Here is an 18,949-nt window from a genome sequence, read left to right as displayed (position 1 = left end):
CCCATTGGTGTCGAAATTAAATACAACATAGTGACCTAAAATGGGCAAAAATGTGTAGGAAGAGAATGTTACAGGCCTGCGAAAATATAAAAGTGGATATATCTTGTGATTAGCTAACAATCGAGTGCTCTAAACACGAGCTAAGAACCAAAGGACAAGCGGCCACTAGAAGCATGGATAGGGAATATCTTGGTAAAAAAATATCGGTGGAGTTTATGATGAATGCATGGGCAAAGGAAACCTGGTTCCCTTACTTGGATCTAATGCCTAACCCGTGGTTTAGGCAAGAGTTCCTAAGATTACGTATTGGGATCAATCCATGGATATCAAATAAAGAACTCAAAACCAAAATGTTGGACCCAAATGGGCACTGTAAATGCAGGTTGGGTACAAAAGGGGGTACCTTGCACTTTTTGTTGGACTGTATAAATATTTTAGAACAGCGTAAACTTTGGCTGCGCCCAATATTCTTAAAATATGATATAAGAAATAGTAGTCAAGCACTTGATCTAATTACAGAACTTCCAAGCATTGATATTGTAATTGCACTTGGGAAATTTATAAAGGTTGTACAGAGTTTTTTAACAAGTCAGAAATAGATTTTAAGGTTTTAAATAGATTTGTGTCTAGAGATAACCGGTTTTATGAATTTTACAATGACAAAAATCGTTTGGGGTAATTGATAATATGTGTACCCAGTTTTAAATGTCATACGTCTGGAAGAAGGCCATTCACACCTTTCTTTTAAAGGAATGAGATCTTAATGAGAATTTTGTATGTATTACTGTTGATAGATATTGTTTTTAATGAAAGTAAGTACTGTGTATTGGTTTAAAGATTACGATCTAAATAAACGTACCCTTTGACCTTGACCTTGACAAGCAGGAAAGTCAGAATCATTCCAGCTTAACTTGTCTCACATTTTGAAATTCTGCCATGAGATGGGTATCTCTCTCTCCCCCTTTCAAAGGTCACTTTGCATAATTCATTTATTTGGAGGGTGTCACACGCCAAACACTCCCCCACCCCCCTCCGAAGCTATGCCCCTATGTGGTGTGTGTATGTGAATGTCAGGAAGAAGAAAGAAGGCATACTTAGACTTTTTCCCCTATACAGCAAAAACGATAGGGCACTCTTGTAGTGACCACTCTGAGGGCAAGGATCTTGTCAAGAGTCCCCAAGTCACCATTCAAATGTTTATTTTTTTTTGCTTAAATATCTTTATTGAAATTAATACGAAATGCAATCAACACGAAAACATGCAAAAAATATATACAGCAAAATAATATCAAACAAAGCATAAAATGATTATCAATACATAAAATTACACGAATATTGTATCATAAAATATGCGGGCAGAAAAATGATGTACAGAGGAAAGTATAGAATGTATAATGGTTCACTATAATTGGTTGTAAGACATATCAAAGCACAAAGTTGATCTTAAAATAGAACTAGTTATTTATAATATAATTATCTAAAGGTTTCCAGAATAGTTGATGAGAAAGAGGAGATTTCACCATCTTCGATACAGAGGCTTCCAAACATTTTTTAAAAGGGACCCAAGACCACCAAGTATGTGTAAAGAAAGTATTAGCATTTTCCAGTTTAAAGTGACAGTCTTAATAGATGATAAAATAAGGAAACGTAACATTTTGGCTGGAGAAATTGATAAATGGAGATGAAATCAATCGTTCTTTACAAATATTAATAGAGAAAAAGTATTATCACAAATGGGTATTCAAACAGCCTCTAACTTAATGTACGAGTCGCAGCATTATAATGCCAACACCAAGGCATATTTTTTATTCATGTGTCCAAATCCATTTGCATACCATTCAAATATTAGTTTGATAAAGAGCAGCAAGAAATAATCCTGAAGTGTTATTTAACCCTTGTTCATTGGAATATTCTAACAATCAATATTCACCCCATTTAGAAAAACTCATTTAGCAAACAAGTCAAGTTATTTGAATTAAAATTCTTATGGATTTTTGAGAAATGTTAAGGAATTATATTAAATCAGTAGGTTTAGCCATTGGTAAAACTCTATAGGAAAGCATTTAGTATAGTATTGCCGTAACTTCGTATTTATAGAATTTATTAGAAGATAATTCATAACAACTTTGCAGGTCTTCAAAAGAATGGAAAACACTTATTTGGCATACGTCATGGAAAATAAAAATGTCTGCTTTATTCAATAGATTCCAAAAATATATACTTTTCTTCAATTTGAATTGCGGCTTATACCAAAGTGAGATTATTTGGCAGAATTAATATTAGCATTAAATGAAGAATCACGCTGTAAAAGTTCTAGTCCTGTCATACAAATGAAAGGGAAAGTAAGAAATCTATTTCATGAGAGATCAAGAGTAAGTCACAGGTAAAGGAAAGAATTAACCTGATTTATTTATATCAAGAGATAGTAAGGTTCCATTAAATAATGTACTGATAAATAATATTTAGGGAAATCTGGCAATCATATTCCCCCTTTAATTTTACCTTTTTATGCTTATTCTAACATATTCTAGGTTTTCTGTCATTCAAAGTAATCTTCGAGATACATTTGTCAACCATAGACAAGAAAATAGTAGGAAGTTGTACAGATAGCATTAATAATAAATATAGTAAAAACAATTTCACTGCTTCATTTCTACCCCACTAAGTGAAATATAAAGAAACCATATTTCTATTTAATTTTTAATCTTTTTCTGGATTATATTTCATTTAATTATAGTATATATGATAGTTTTAAAGATATGGAAACCATACTACTTTAATTAGTTACTTACTACACCACGAGATACCAGAATCAAAAATCAATGTATATTTGGATGCTGTAAAATAAGCATTTACAATTACTAATATTGTGATATAGTAGTTGTTGGTTGTTGAGCAAATAGTAAAATGTCATCTACATAAGCTAAAGGTATTAAATTAGCATTTTCCACAGTGAAACCTTTAATTAATGTGAATATATAAACTTGACCTAAAAAAGTTCAATTGTTAATAAATTAAGAAAAATAAAAGTGGGGATAGAAGACTTCCTTGTCTCATTCCTGTGTATAATCAAAAAGAATCTGCCGTAAAATTATCAAAATTAATTCCAGCCATAGGGTTTACATCACATCAAACTAGTACTATTGTAAAGGTTTAAACAAAAAAAAGTATTTTCAGCATCTAAGGCAAGGCTGAGAGGAGATGTTAAGTTTTCGGAATTAGACTGCACATGACAAAATATTCTATCCTTCATTTCATAAATCCAGGTTAATTGTTACATATTATTAATGGGAGGACTGTAGACAGTGCTTAATTTGAGCTGGTGGTTTCTGATGCTCAGCACCAACACTTAATCATCAACACCGGTGCTTATCATGACCTCCAGTTAAGGACACATTTATTTATGGGGAGATTAAGTGATCTATGCAGACTAACAGTATGTTGAGCCGACGCCGAAGGTTTGAACCTGGTTCCCCAACTCTGAAGTTGGTAGCTCTGGTCATTATGCCACATCATCTCCCCACTTTCATGGTTAGTAGTTGGTTCTGTTTTAGGCAGGGCTAACAGGAGAAATGGATTGGTGCAAGCTGCCTCCTCACGAGAGCCCTAGCACTTTTTTTACAAACCACTGACTGTAGATAGCTTTTTTGCCGACATTTTTGCATATATTTTATAATCGTGATTAAGAAGAGAAATAGGGCCATACTTTGATACAAACAAGGAATCTTAATGAGATTTCGGAATACCAACTAATAAAGCATCTAGGAAATGCTCAATCAATTGCAATTTTTTAAATAAAGCTCTTGCCTCAATCTTTGTAATTTAAAATTTAACTAATTGTCAATTGCAGTGTGAAAAAGCCTCTCAGATTAAAAAATTTCCTTGGAAAGGTTAGAAGTTTGTTTGTCCTCATTAAACACAAGAGATATAGATAAAACTCTAATATATGCATTAAGAGCATCAAGATGTATAATCTTAGACGTCTCAGATGGCTTAATGAAATTATAAATATGATTGAGAAGTTGTACTTTATTCTCGCAATATAATACCAAAAGTGATTAAGAAACAATCTAAAATGTGAAGGTATTAAATTTTAGGATTTGTAACTAACCTAAACAAATTATGAGAAGATAAGAGGTAAACAATTCTAAAAACGAATGTGTGAGAATTGGAATACAAAGTTGTTTTTTTAAAATTATTTTATTTTTATTCACCAGGTAACATTATTATAGCATTTTACAGCATTGCCATTCACAGTATTTTCAGAGTACATTTTAACATTCCTTGTCAAAATTTAAAGTTTCATCCTGACGTAATACTATTTCTGCGACTCTATCCGGCCTCGAGCTACATCACTACCAAACACTTTGCTGTTTCCTGTCTTATCTGGCATGACGTATAAGCTTACAGCCAATACTGTAAACTGTTTGTTACAGATGCATGCGGTCATTACCCAGGGCCCCCCATCTAAGTGTTACCCACGGTGCCCTCTGTCTCGTCCCCTGTGTTCGTCGGTTGGTCTTCCTGCTGTTTTTGCAGATAGTCTAGAAACAGCTGCCAAAAATCTTTATGAGGAAGGCTTTCCTCATAAGTCCCCAGTGTCTCTTTGAATATGTCATGTCAGACAGCCAGTCCTTGAAGCACGGCGGGCGTTTGCTTCCCCATTTAAGAGAAGTGGAATAAAAAGTTAATTATTTATTTGTGGGATTGTTTAATCTCTGTCTACAAATGTAGCGATAGTAAAGAGATTTTAAAGAGTGTCAAAGCCTTGGATGGTTGAAAGGCAACTATTGATAGTTTATATAATAATGGGTCACTATCAAGTTAAAATCACATCCTTCTGCAGAGGGTGCATTATCAAAGTTAATTATTTATTTAGTAATATATAGATATACTTTTTAAATAGGGATTTGTTAGTAGGTGCATGTAAGTTAATTAAATGGAGAACAAATGTATCCTTAACATAAATAAATCTACCATCGGCATCTCTATGCTGTTGGAGAATCTGAATGTCTAATTTCTTTACAAAAAAATATAGGAACTTCATTTTTGTGGCCCATAACACTTTCCAACCCAACCTTTATTCACATTAGATAATATGTTATTGCCCACATGACTTTCTTGTAACAAACAATATCAGTTTTATAATTTTGAAAATATTCATTAATCTTTCTTCTTTTAACAGGATTCTGTAAATCTTTGACACTCAAGGAAATAATTGCGATATAATAGCTTGATGCAATATTTACTATTTAACATATACATAGTGTCTACTATCAAAGTCCGGTACAAATAGCAACACTTTGGGTGGATAGTAAATAGTAGCATGCACCAGTATTTTCTTTATGGCATGAGTCCAATGTATTCATTTGAAACAGAAGCATCTAATGCAATTAAATTCAAAGCATTAATAGATGATGGCAACGGAGTGGCTCAATTTTATCACAGTGTAATATATATGACAGTGCTCTTGGTGTGGATAGAAGGGGGAAAGGAATGGGAGTCAAGTGGTAAAGTGTGGGTGAAGGACAGGGAAGAGGTGTTTGTGACATATACACATCAGTTATACATGGTATGATCCTTTACAGCCTAAAACAGGTTAAATGTTCCTGGCTTTACATATAACTCTAATAGACATCCACTTTAAAAAAAAAAATTGTCACCAGAGTTTGTGTTGTATGTTGTCTATGTATTGTCGACGTTTCGACCCCTATAGTGCAGGCTGGAATAATGTCCTCACAGTGGGATGTTCATCAGGACTGAATTGATAAGAGCACCTGTTAATAATCAAAAAAGTGTGTGCGGGGAAAGGACATAAAAAAACATGTAGATGATACTGGTGTGTCTGGTAAACGATACCTACTAGGTAAAACGACGGGGCTTCGCCGTGTGGTTAGGAGGTGTGGGCTTGAAATAGCTCCTAAAGGTAGAGGGAAAACAGTCAAATATCTGCTGTCTAAGTCACATATCCCAGTAATTGAAGTCATGCCAGTCTTATTTACTTTCTCAATCATAATTGAAGAATCGCCTACAGCGGTGTCTCAATCACTTGCAGTACGTTGGAACAAATCCAAAAATATCTACAGAATAAAGGGAACAGGTGTAACCAAGATTGAAAGTCATTAGAATATAGGCATTCATTAGAACACAAGTCTGGCTAATTCACTCCCTACAGATATGCAAATATGCAAACCAGTACGGATAACACCGGCCATGGTCTATCAAAAGAGTGTCAGTATATGGCATAACATGTGTCCAAATGGACCCAACTAATTTACAGGATGCCTGTATCGTTAACTCAAAACCAACTATGTAGAACACTATCTGTATGCAAATTCCATTCTAAAAGTGTGATGCCTGATATCAAACGCGTTTCATTCTAATATTGAAAAGGCAGACATTAGTACTCCCCATTGTACACAACACGGCTGAAAGGCATTGCAAGGTTAAACATGGGCGATGTCGATCTATAGTGACATTCCTATATTAAAAAAAGGCAGACATTAGTTCTCCCCATTCTCCATAACATGAGTCTCAGCGGCATTGCAGGGTTAAACCAAACCACTCTAAAAGAGCTGTCGATCAATACTGACACGCCTATATTTGCCTCTTGGAGGGAAAACTATACAAGATTAGGCAGCGGCGGGTCATCACTGAACAAAAGCAGCCTCCTGTAATCCATGCTGCTAGTTATAAAAGACACCTCAACGGGTCAACGCCTGATTATATGTTCATAAAAAGTAATCATGACTACAAGCCACATCAACTTTGTGCCAGAGTATCAGTGAGGTACAGCTTGAGTGCTCTGGTTTTGCGCTCTATTGGGAGCCTGGGATCTGTACCTGCTGGTCTCTACACCCAGCAACACAGCTGGGTTGGAGAGATGTCAGTGTGCATGATGGTTTGGCCGGCCTGTGACGGCCAGCCAAACCATCATGAGCTCTGACAGCATGGCCGGCCACTCCTCCCCTACTGCAGTGCTGCCGTCCCAGCCCCAAGACACAACTGCAGGACGAAAAATAAAATGATGATCTGCATTTAGATCATTTTGGATTTTGTTTGCCTCTGCAGGCAGTGGGGCGACGTTCCTTCGCCATTGTGGAGGAGCTGCTGCTTCCTGTTTACTCATTCGCCCCCTTCACTGCTGGTGACTGCTAAAAGCCTGTTAACCTTGTTCACATCTGCAAAAAAATAGTTCCTTTCTTTTCAGTTGCAAAGCTGATTCAAAGTGAATTTATTTATTTTTATATATTTTATTTAAATACTGGCTATTTGTTTTGTCTGCAGTTCAGGTGCCCAGTTAGATGTTGATTTATTTTTCTGTTTCCTCCTTAAAGTTGCTGTTTAATTGCCGTTATGAAATCGCTAAGTGACACTGTGAGATTATGGCTGCCTGGGAATTGAGTGCTTGGTTCGGTAGTGATTTATTTTCATCTCCTTCACTATTAATAATAAAATGTGTGGCACAACTAAAAGGCTTGTCATTCAAAACATCGCCAGGAAACTCAACTGCATCAGAGAATGCTTTTTAAATGTTGCATTTTTATTGCAAGCATACAGTGGCCACAATTAGATGCCAGCATGTTAAGAACTCTCATGCTAGGAGAAGTTCAAGAGTTCTTTATTAATTAGGCCAACACATGCTCCTACAGGAGTCGGAGCATTCACATTCCAGTCAGTTCGGTGATCAGCTGTAAACTGTAATTCTGACAGTTGCAGCTGATGACCTCACCACTGGTATGGTGTCCGCGCAGGGACAATGCTTCGCAATACAGTAACGGTGTCCTGGAGGGGACACTAGTATTATAATCATAACACATCTTCCCTCTTTAGGGAGAAAGAGCAAAAAAGAAGCATAGAACAATAAGAGCATAGGACTAAACTATTCACATATATAATCCTCAAGTTTTGCAGGTGGTCCCAACAGTCTTCCTGCCCTGCTTCTGTCGACAGGCTGTGCAGTCTCGCGTACCGGTATGAGAGGTAACCTGCGCCTGACTCTCCCTGCTCTGGCCTGATCGGACGCAACGTCCTCCTGCGTGGTGATTGCCTGTGTGTTGTTGCCATCCTTCAAGTTGGAAGGTGCAGACCACTCATAATCCGATTCAATGTCAGACGAGTATGCGAGGAGCAGGAGGATGGCAGGTGGCTAATAGAGAACGGGTAGTGACGGAGATTGAAACCTAAGGTTGAGGGTGAGTATGAGTGGAGTGGATATTCAGGGAGACGGAAACTGTGAGTGGAAGGTGAAGTTGTGAATCAGGACAAATGTGAAAAGATGTTGTGGTTGAGTGATGGTGGTGAACTGAGTTTTAGGATGAGTGTGAATCAAGGGTGAGGTTTGGGATAAGTGAGTGGGGAGTGAGGTGGAGGGTGGGTGGAGTTTGAGGGTGAATGTGAGTTGAGAATAAATGTGAAAGGAGTGATCTGCAAGAATTGTGATTGCAAGATGGTTGATCAAGACATGGATAGGGAGAGTGAAAGTGTTATCAATAAGAGCGGGTACAGTGTAAGTGAGAGGAGTGAGCGTGAGTGAGAAAGTGAGGGAAGCTTACCTCCTTCTCTCCTACATGCCTGACTACCCAGCCGTCGCTATACTGTGCTGACCCTGTCCAGAAACCCTTAACTCACCATCCCACAAGCCACTGCTTAATTCTTTACACTACTGAGTAGATTCTAGGAGAGCGTGAACTAGAGTTTTTGGGAAGCACAGACTGGAACATAAGTACAGGGACTGATGGGAACCGGAGATTCGGAATCAGGTAGAATACTCTTATGTTTGCAGAAAGGGTTCAGGTACCCAAGCAGAGCTTGGCAACGCAGTTTATTCCATAAGCAAAGGAAAGAAATGTACACAACTTTTCTAAGATGCCTATTCTAGTCCAAACCAAAGAGCATATGACAAGAATGTATGCATCGGAACCCGCTAATCTAGCCTATGGAATAGGCTGCGCAGCGAGACCACAATTTGAAGGCTGCAAATTCACAACTGGTGGATAGTCAGACGATCTGCCCCCCAACTGCATTAAGACCCATATAGACAATCCAACCATATACCAACACCACATGTGCTTGGATGGTAGATTACAAGTCCCACTCACCCTACAGCCTCCATCCCACACTATTAATTGAGCCAGGATATGTCGACGATTTTCCCACTCAGCTTGCATCCCATGGCAAACCCACAACCACAGACAAGCTTTGCACCTATGAGATTGGACCACATAATAGTAAAATATAGAAAATGCACGGAGCGTCTGGAGAAGAGCTTCTGCAAATAACCAGAAGCATTTCCCATCAACAGTTTTAAGAGACTGCATTTGTGTCTAGCCAAGGTGACCATAAATATTTCTTTAATCTGATTGCTGAGCATTCAATTGGAAATGATCCTAAGCTTAAGAGCTTACAATGACCAGATAAGTCAGGCGGTTGGCAGCTACACTAAAATTATGTAGCTCTTTGGCAGCCATGTTGAAAAATGTAAGTAGCAATCTTGTTTGGAATCAGTACTACTTGCAGGTTTTTGTGTTTCCTGAAACATTTCATCTTCCTAGGTCTGCTCTTGCACACATTTTAATTACAGCTACTGAGTCCAATATTTTGAATGAGTGCCACAAAAGTGCAAATGGCTGTATATGCTTTCCTCTTTTTACTTCACCTGCTAGAAAGGCCAGACAGCGACCCCTCTGTTTTGATGATCACTGGTACAGAGGCTGCCGGAGTCATGGGTTTGTACTCCTATTAACAGTGGAAGTCGGTCTGTCAGAAACCAGACTGGGGCTGATCAGACACCTTCATTGCAGGAATGGACACCAAAATCATCTCTGTCAACAATGTTTAAGAGCCCCGCACTGCAGGAGGCTGAGAATGAAATGGGTCCATAGAGCTTTCATGGGAATATATATATAGCTCCAGTGGCGTTGCCCCACTGTTTTTTTCATCAGTATGAGAAAAAATAAATGGATAACTCAGTTATTATCATTTAATGTTTTCCTTTTTTGTGCAGCAAGGCGGGGCTGACAGAGCAGTCGAGGAGTGGTTTGCCCCCACGCCTAAGTGCACATGACTGTTTGGCCGGCCGAAAAGCCATAACAGTCATGCGCACTTTCCCTCTACTCCACCCAGGCTGCATTACAGCTCGGGTGGAGAACATGCCAAAGCCCCTATACTCTGTCTGAATGCCGAGTTAGGACCTTAGAGGCAATAATTAGCTCATTTATTCCCTAAGGAAAGGAAGAAAAAGAAGAACAGGCTTATGTTGTTTAAATGCAATTTCTCTTTAGACTTAAGCAGAGCAAAATATGGACTTTGCAAATGTAGAATACATACAGAGAGAAGCTTTAGATCAGCATGCTCCATCCATTGGCTTGATAAATTGTCATTCTTTTATGCCTCTGCCTATTACAGTGTATCAAGGCGTACAGCATGGGGCAATGGGCCAGTCATTCATTCATAATCTTTATTTAGGTACATTAGAACCATAAAAGATTCATAAAAACATTTGCAAGGGCATACAAACATAAACTGATATTATTACAAGTGGCAAGTAAAAGTTCAGTCACGTAGTTTTCAGAAGGAAACAACGGTCGGGGTATCTAATCCTTATGTTTAAAACCTTGATTTAAATAGTTAAAAAGGCATTAATAATAAAAAATACATATGTAGTTCGGAATTAAATCAATTGTCAATCAAGATATTCCAGTATTATTAAAACATTTAGACAATTAATATATATACACTTTTGATTCTTGAGCAGTACAATTAGAAGTATCATTTCATTAAGAGCTGCTCTACTGTTTCAATCAATTGCATAACAGTGCAAACATTTCAGGCCCACTTTGGTTAGTCTAAAATTAGTTGTTAGCAAAAATTTACTAATACCAAAAATAATAACCTGGCTAGTATCGGTTTTTAGAATCCTTTCCGCCTCTTTGTGTGATCTCACACCTAAATTTAGACAGAGCGGTTTAATCCATCTTTTTCTGGCTACAGCATAAGCAGGACAAAAGAACAGGATGTGCGACTCATCTTTTCTAGCTTTACCTGGACATAAGATGCATAAATCATCTTTCTTCGCAATATGATCATTTAACCACCTTGCTACATTTTTGTTTATTCTCAATACTCCATATCTATATTTCATATATAACTAGCTTACCCGTCGCGTGTTGCTGCGATCTCAGAAGAAAGGAAATTTAAGGAAACTTGTTATGATAACATTCAATTTACATTGCGTAATTTTTATTGAAACTTATTCATTTTAATATGGAAAACATTTTAAAGTGTTGTTTTAATTCTGTTTATTTATGCAAGTGCTTGTGGATACACAGTATTTTTTGTTTTTCCGTCTGGTGCGTACAGGAATAAATCAGAAGGTTTTCCGACGTGTGAGATGGCCACTTACAGTTGTCCATGTGAGAAGCACGGATTCTCCAAATCTAGTCCACACACTTGCAGCGATTGTCCTTGTGCTTTGTTGATGGTCATTGCAAAAGCAAGTCGCACCGTAAACTGTAAACGTTGAGTATTGGAAAGATTATGAGGGCCCTGGGGGGCCGGGGGGCTGATATTTAACACATTTTATTTGCCAGAATCCTTCGCGGGAGTGTAGTCAACAACTTTTAACAAATTTTGTTTATTTTTATTTTTTTATTTTTATTTTTATTTTTTGCCAGAAACCTTCGCGGGAGTGTACTCAACAACTTCTAAACATTTCATGGCGATCGGATTAATGGTGTAGTAATGCATAAAGGACAAACAGACATACTTTCGTTTTTATATATATAGATGTTTTAGCAAGTGGTGGATATAATTCGTCCAAAAACTGTTCAAAGTGAGCACTATCTTTGAAGGTGAGGAACTTGTTTGTTAAGGTTCCCCTATCTCTTTCATTTAACATACTGTATTCAATGTATGCCCAAAATGATGATTTTAAAACCTTTTTCGAGTTTTGGATTCGTGTAGATGGATCGTCCCAAAACTTTGATAAGCCGATCCTTTTTAACCAGTTACAAACATGTTTAAGCCATATGATACTGTTGTTATTATCCAATTCCATTATTTCTTTTAGACCATCCTTGTAGTCTAGCAACTCGGGTGTCGACCAGAGTCTTACCCAAAGCATCATTGGCCTCAGGGTCGCATGATGATCAATGCGTTTCATATTCAGGTCAAGAATAATTGGTATAAGTGGCGTACGTACAGGCAATCTTAACAATGCTCTATAAAATTTATTTTTGCCAACCTCAAAGACCTTTTTACACAAGTTTCCCCATAGTTCGGCTCCGTATAATGCTGAAGATTGGGCTTTGGACTTGAATGCCTCTAGTGCTGGCGAAACAGCTTTGCTAAGACTGTTCCCTTGTATTTTCATAATTGGTAACATGTTTTGTGTTAGAGTCATTTTACTTTTTTCTATTTGGGTTTTCCATAACGATTTGGGATCCAGGGAAACACCCAAATATCTAAAATTCTGTACGTATTCCAGCTTTTGGCCAATTAAAATAAAATTTCCCCTAAAGGTTTTGTGAGGATTTATGGCCATATATTTGTTCTTGCTAGTACAGGGGCCAATTGGCCAGTCTAGTTTCAGTAGTGGCTGGCGTCAGGGAAATGTGGTGAGGTAGCGCGGTGGCAGCATTGAGGGTAGGCCGTGTTGGGGTGCCAGTGCAAGAGGAATGATATAATCATTTTAAAAACCGCAGCTACCGGTCATCTAGTCACCAGTCTTCTCCTCCTCTGGGCACAGGCTGAAGCTCCCAGCTTCCACTGTGGCCAATTCCAATGCTGCTCTCACCCTGAAAGCAGCTTAGGAATTGGGAGTAGCGCTCTGGTTTTGCGCTCCATTGGGAGCCTGGGATCTGTACCTGCTGGTCTCTACATCCAGCAACACAGCTGGGTTGGAGAGATGTCAGTGTGCATGATGGTTTGGCCGGCCTGAGACGGCCATCCAAACCATCATGAGCTCTGACAGCATGGCCGGCCACTCCTCCCCTACTGCAGTGCTGCCGTCCCAGCCCCAAGACACAACTGCAGGACGAAAAATAAAATGATGATCTGCATTTAGATCATTTGGGATTTTGTTTGCCTCTGCAGGCAGTGGGGCGACGTTCCTTCGCCATTGTGGAGGATTTGCTGCTTCCTGTTTACTCATTCGCCCCCTTCACTGCTGGTGACTGCTAAAAGCCTGTTAACCTTGTTCACATCTGCCCAAAAATAGTTCCTTTCTTTTCAGTTGCAAAGCTGATTCAAAGTAAATTTATTTATTTTTATATGTTTTATTTAAATACTGGCTATTTGTTTTGTCTGCAGTTCAGGTGCCCAGTTAGATGTTGATTTATTTTTCTGTTTCCTCCTTGAAGTTGCTGTTTAATTGCCGTTATGAAATCGCTAAGTGACACTGTGAGATTATGGCTACCTGGGAATTGAGTGCTTGGTTCGGTAGTGATTTATTTTCATCTCCTTCACTATTAACCGCATCGCTGCTGCGGTTATTTTTGCGCTGTGAGGCTGTTTTCGAATAACCGCGTTACATGACGAGCTCAGCTCGTCATCCGCACACGTCACCCGTGGCTGATGACGAGCTGAGCTCGTCATCAGCATCGAAGGGGTTAATAATAAAATGTGCGGCACAACTAAAAGGCTTGTCATTCAAAACATCTCCAGGAAACTCAACTGCATCAGAGAATGCTTTTTAAATGTTGCATTTTTATTGCAAGCTTACAGTGGCCACAATTAGATGCCAGCATGTTAAGAACTCTCACGCTAGGAGAAGTTCAAGAGTTTTTTATTAATTAGGCCAACACATGCTCCTACAGGAGTCGGAGCATTTACATTCCAGTCAGTTCGGTGATCAGCTGTAAACTGTAATTCTGACAGTTCCAGCTGATGACCTCACCACTGGTATGGTGTCCGCGCAGGGACAATGCTTCGCAATACAGTAACGGTGTCCTGGAGGGGACACTAGTATTATAATCATTACACATCTCCCCTCTTTAGGGAGAAAGAGCAAAAAAGAAGCATAGAACAATAAGAGCATAGGACTAAACTATTCACAAATATAATCCTCAAGTTTTGCAGGTGGTCCCAACAGTCTTCCTGCCCTGCTTCTGTTGACAGGCTGTGCAGTCTCCCGTACCGGTATGAGAGGTAACCTGCGCCTGACTCTCCCTGCTCTGGCCTGATCGGACGCAACGTCCTCCTGCGTGGTTATTGCCTGTGTGTTGTTGCCATCCTTCAAGTTGGAAGGTGCAGACCACTCATAATCCGATTCAATGTCAGAGGAGTATTGTTGTGCCATGTTGCTTCCCGGTATTTCAGAATGGTCTTTAGTGGACTTCCTGGGTAGATCGTCCTTTGTGCCAACAATGGGATGTCTGTAGGCTGAAAGAGCTGAGAAGTGCCAAACCTTCCCGTCGCTTAAGCGTGCAGAATTGCAGTACACTTTGCGCACTGTTAGGGGTTTGGTGTATCTTTCTTGACCTTTCCCTATGTAACCACTCTTCCTTACCTTAACTATATCTCCTGCTTTAATTTCCACGTTTTTGCATCCATGTTTGTTATCATAGTTAGTTTTGCTTCTAGACTGCGCCTGCATGAGTTTTTCCTCAACTATCTTTGATGACCAGTGCACTCTCCGAGCTGCCTTAACCCAGCCCACATTGTCTTTAGTGAGCGGAGTTCTTCCTCGCATAAGCTCAAACGGACTGTGTCCTGTGGTTTTGCATGATGTTATTCTATATGCCCACACCGTCTTCAGTATTTCCTTCTTCCAGTCCAACTGGTTGGAATTGGCTAGTTGGATAATTCCTTTAAGGACTCTGTTGAACCTTTCTAGCGCCCCATTTCCTGCGGGATGGTAAATCGATGTTGTTTTATGATCGATGCTGTGCTTCAACAAGTAATCCTTGAACATCTCTGATGTGAACTGAACTCCGTTATTGCTTACTATCTGTTTCGGAAGTCCTTCCCGTGGAAAGGTGTCTTCCAGGAATTGGACTACATGCTATGTGTCTGTTCTCTTTACAATTTTTATCTCTGGCCACTTGGTGTAGTGATCCATATTGACCATGACATAATGAGTTCCAGGTCATTTGACACCGGACCCATTATGTCAATTCCTATCCTTTCCCATGGCATAGATGGGCAATGAATTGGGTGTAGCGGTGGCCTGAAGGTCACCTGGGTCTTGTCGGAATCCATGCACAACTTACAGTCTCTTACTGTTCTTTCCACATCAAGGCTAACACCTGGCCACCAATACATGTTTTTCACCCTGTTTTTGGTTTTTGCGATGCCTTGGTGTCCTTCATGGCATATTTCCAGAAATTTTCTTCTAATGACTGCCAGTGGTACAAACCTTTCACTCCTCACTAAGAGTCCATCTTCTAGTGATAATTAATTTTTCACTTCCCAAATATGCTTAATAGGTTGAGTCAGTTTTTTCTTGCTTGACAAACCCTCATCCATCATTTGCATTACTTGTTTAATGACTATGTCCTTACTCTGCTCCAAAAGCCACTCTCCTTTCGTTATTCCACTGGAATCATCTGCCGAGCCCCAATACAATCGGGGTCCCACAAGGCTCAATGTTATCCCCTGATCTATTCAACTTGTATGTAGAACCTCTCACAGAGATCCTTCAAAAATCACAGATATCCTATCATATGTATGCAGATGACACGCAAATTTACATGAAGATCGCCTCCCTTGAGGACATTGACCGAATAAACAAGACACTAAAGAGAGCCTTGCGATGGTTAACAATGAACCATCTGAAACTAAACGCCCAGAAAACAGAATTCCTGCTAATCTCACCGACAAGGAGCCAATCTGAAGTTAAGGAATGGACTAAACTGGTGACGGCACTAAATTGCACCCCGACCCTAGTTAACTCAGCTAAATCACTAGGAATCACGCTAGATGAAAACCTCGACATGAAAGAACATATTAATTCAATGGCCAAGAGCGCCCGCTTCCACTTGAATTACTTAAGAAAACTGAAACCCTTTATCTCAGCGATGGATCTAAAACTGGCTATCCAATCACTAGTTATCTCGAGGATCGAATACGGCTGCACCACATTAGCTGGCCTACCGAAAACCTCCACAGCTCCACTAAAAGCCTGCCTCAACGCTGCGGCTAGACTCATCACCGGAACGAAGAAATTCGATCACATATCTCCTCACCTGAAAGCACTAAACTGGCTACCTTACGAGGCCAGAATTCAAATGAAGATGGCCTGTATTACACATAAAGCGGTTCACTACAACATGCCTAGATACCTAGCCAAGAAACTTAAGCTATCAGGAGGTAACAGACCAACTAGAAGCGCAAAAGAGTTACTATTGCGACCAGCCTTTTTCCACAAGATGAAGACCTACAACCGAGCATTCTCCGGAGCTGCCCCCAGAATCTGGAACTCACTCCCTCAAACATCAGGAAAATTCAAAATACAGTAACGTTCAAACAGGAACTGAAGACTCACTTGATGAGTAAATACCCTACATAGAGAATCCGACGGATTACTGGGATGATCATTTACGCTACCGGAGGGTTGTCCTCTTCATAAAAATTGGAAGATCGATTACTGACAACTGACTGTTTTTCATGGTCAAGCCGAGGCTTGACACGTTACTGCTACCTCATATACCTGTGAACTTATAACTCTATCTCACAGACATAATCTATATAACCCCTACCTCACCATATTTATTTATCCGTATTATCCTTGATATGCACTGAAATACCTTATAACCCTACCTCTCCGAGCTTGGATTATTACCATGACACAAGCTAAGCCTTGTTCGTCACCTAATGCTAATTGCACAGACATTAGGAAGTTTATATCTAATCATGTCTATACAGTATATTACCTTCTACCTCATAACTATGTTTTTGTTACTTACTGCGACTATAATGTCTACATGTTTATTCTTTCCTTGTTAAGCGCTCTGATACCCACGGGTCTTGTCCGCGCTATACAAAACTCTATAAATAAATAAATAAAAATAAATAAATAAACTTCCAATACATGATTCATCAATCTCATTTACTTCGGTGTTACTTTTTGTTTCTAGTGGCATTCTGCTTAAAAAGTCCGCCACCACATTTTTCACACCAGGGACATATTTTATGTTATACATGTAATCAAACAGGCGCGTCGAAATCCTAGCCAATCATGGTGATGCTGTATACAGCCCTTTTGTAGTGAGCACTTTTGTTAAGGGTTTGTGGTCTGTACATAGATTTACCATCCTTCCCCAGACATATTACCTGAAGTGCTCGAGGGCCCAGACACAAGCTAGTGCTTCACGCTCTATTACCGAAAACTTTTCTTCTGCTGATGTTAAAGATCGTGATGCAAATGCAATTGTGTACTCTACTCCTTTTCTGTCCTTCTGAGTGAGTACTGCTCCTAATCCTTTGTTGCTTGCGTCTGTTGTCAAAAAGTTTTGCAGAGTTGGGTCGAACCCCTGTAGGGGCAGAGTCGTGCACATATCCTTTTTGAGATCTTGAAAGGTTCTTTCACATTCTCCTGTCCATTCAAATTTGTTTTTGAGTTTTAATTGCTGCCTTAAAGCGTACGTTTTGAGTGAAAAGTTTCTGATAAACTTCGAGTAGTACTCCACCAACCCAGGGAAAGATCTCAGTTCATCTCTGTTGGTGGTTACTGGTGAATCTTTTATGGCCTGAATAAGCTCTTTCTTTGGGCTGATTCCTTCGCCAGTTATTTGATGACCAAGATAGTTGACCGATGTGCTTGCGTACTTGCATTTGAAATGTTCTGCTGTTAAGCCCTTTTCATTTAAAATCTTCAAAACTTGCTCCACTCGGTTGTCATGCTCTTCCTTAGTTTTTGCCATCCCTAGGATATCATCTTGGAAGAGTAATATTCCTGTGACACCTTCAAAGATATTGTTCATGAGCCTTTGAAACATTGCAGCCGCAGAGGCCAATCCAAATGGACCAGAGTAAATCTGAAACACCCAAATGGTGTCACAAACGTGGTTAGTGACTTACTATCACGATGTAGCTGTACCTGTTGGTAAGCCGACTTTAGGTCGATTGTTGTAAACCACTTGACGCCCTTGGTGGTGGACAGCATCTCATTGATTTTTGGTAGTGGATATTGTTCCACTATGATGTTCTGGTTTAAATCTCGAAGGTCCACGCAGAGCTTCAACTTGCCATTAGGGCGTTTAGCGACGACACGCGGTGCGACCCACTCTGATGCCTCTACTCTTTCTATTATTCCGTCGCTCAGGAGCTTGTCAAGTTGAATCCTCACCTCTTCTCTTATGGCAAATGGTATGTTCCTTGCTTTGTGTACCGTTGGTGTCGAGATTGGTTTTAATCTTATTCTGTGCTGGTACACCTTCAGGACCCCCACAGTTCCACTAAACACCCTTGGAAATTTTTTGTGAATGGCATAGTCGCTGGTATTGGATAAGCTTAACACAGGTTCCCTTCTGTTTGGATCTAGAATGATTTCCAGGCTTCCTTGGTCCATCCACCCCAGAACAGATGGTCCCACCTTCGAAACATAAAGCATACCCGCTGCTTCCCTTCCTTTTTACATAAAGTTCAGTTTTCTGTATCAACATACGTCGATAGGTTCACCCGTGAATGATTTTATTTCTATGTCAGGTTTCTCAAGTCTTTCACCAATGTTGGGTTTGAATTTGACATTCCAGACTCTCTCGTTAACAATTGTATATGGTGACCCTGAATCCGCCACTATGTTTATTCCCACTCCTCCTATTGTCATATTACATATGGGCTTTTTGGTCTTTGTTTTGTTTTTGTCTTTGACATCATTGTCCTGGTCCTCATCTATGTTAAGTATGTACATATTGATGTCCTCATCTAATTCGTCTTGTAACTCATCTTCTTCATTCTGTATTACTTTTACTCGTTGTGGTCTTCTTTTATTGCATGCTTTGTTGTA

The sequence above is a fragment of the Lissotriton vulgaris genome, chromosome 3_1 (assembly GCF_964263255.1).
Source record: "Lissotriton vulgaris chromosome 3_1, aLisVul1.2, whole genome shotgun sequence".
Lineage (NCBI taxonomy): Eukaryota > Metazoa > Chordata > Amphibia > Caudata > Salamandridae > Lissotriton > Lissotriton vulgaris.
Note: the sequence above shows the minus strand (reverse complement) of the source record.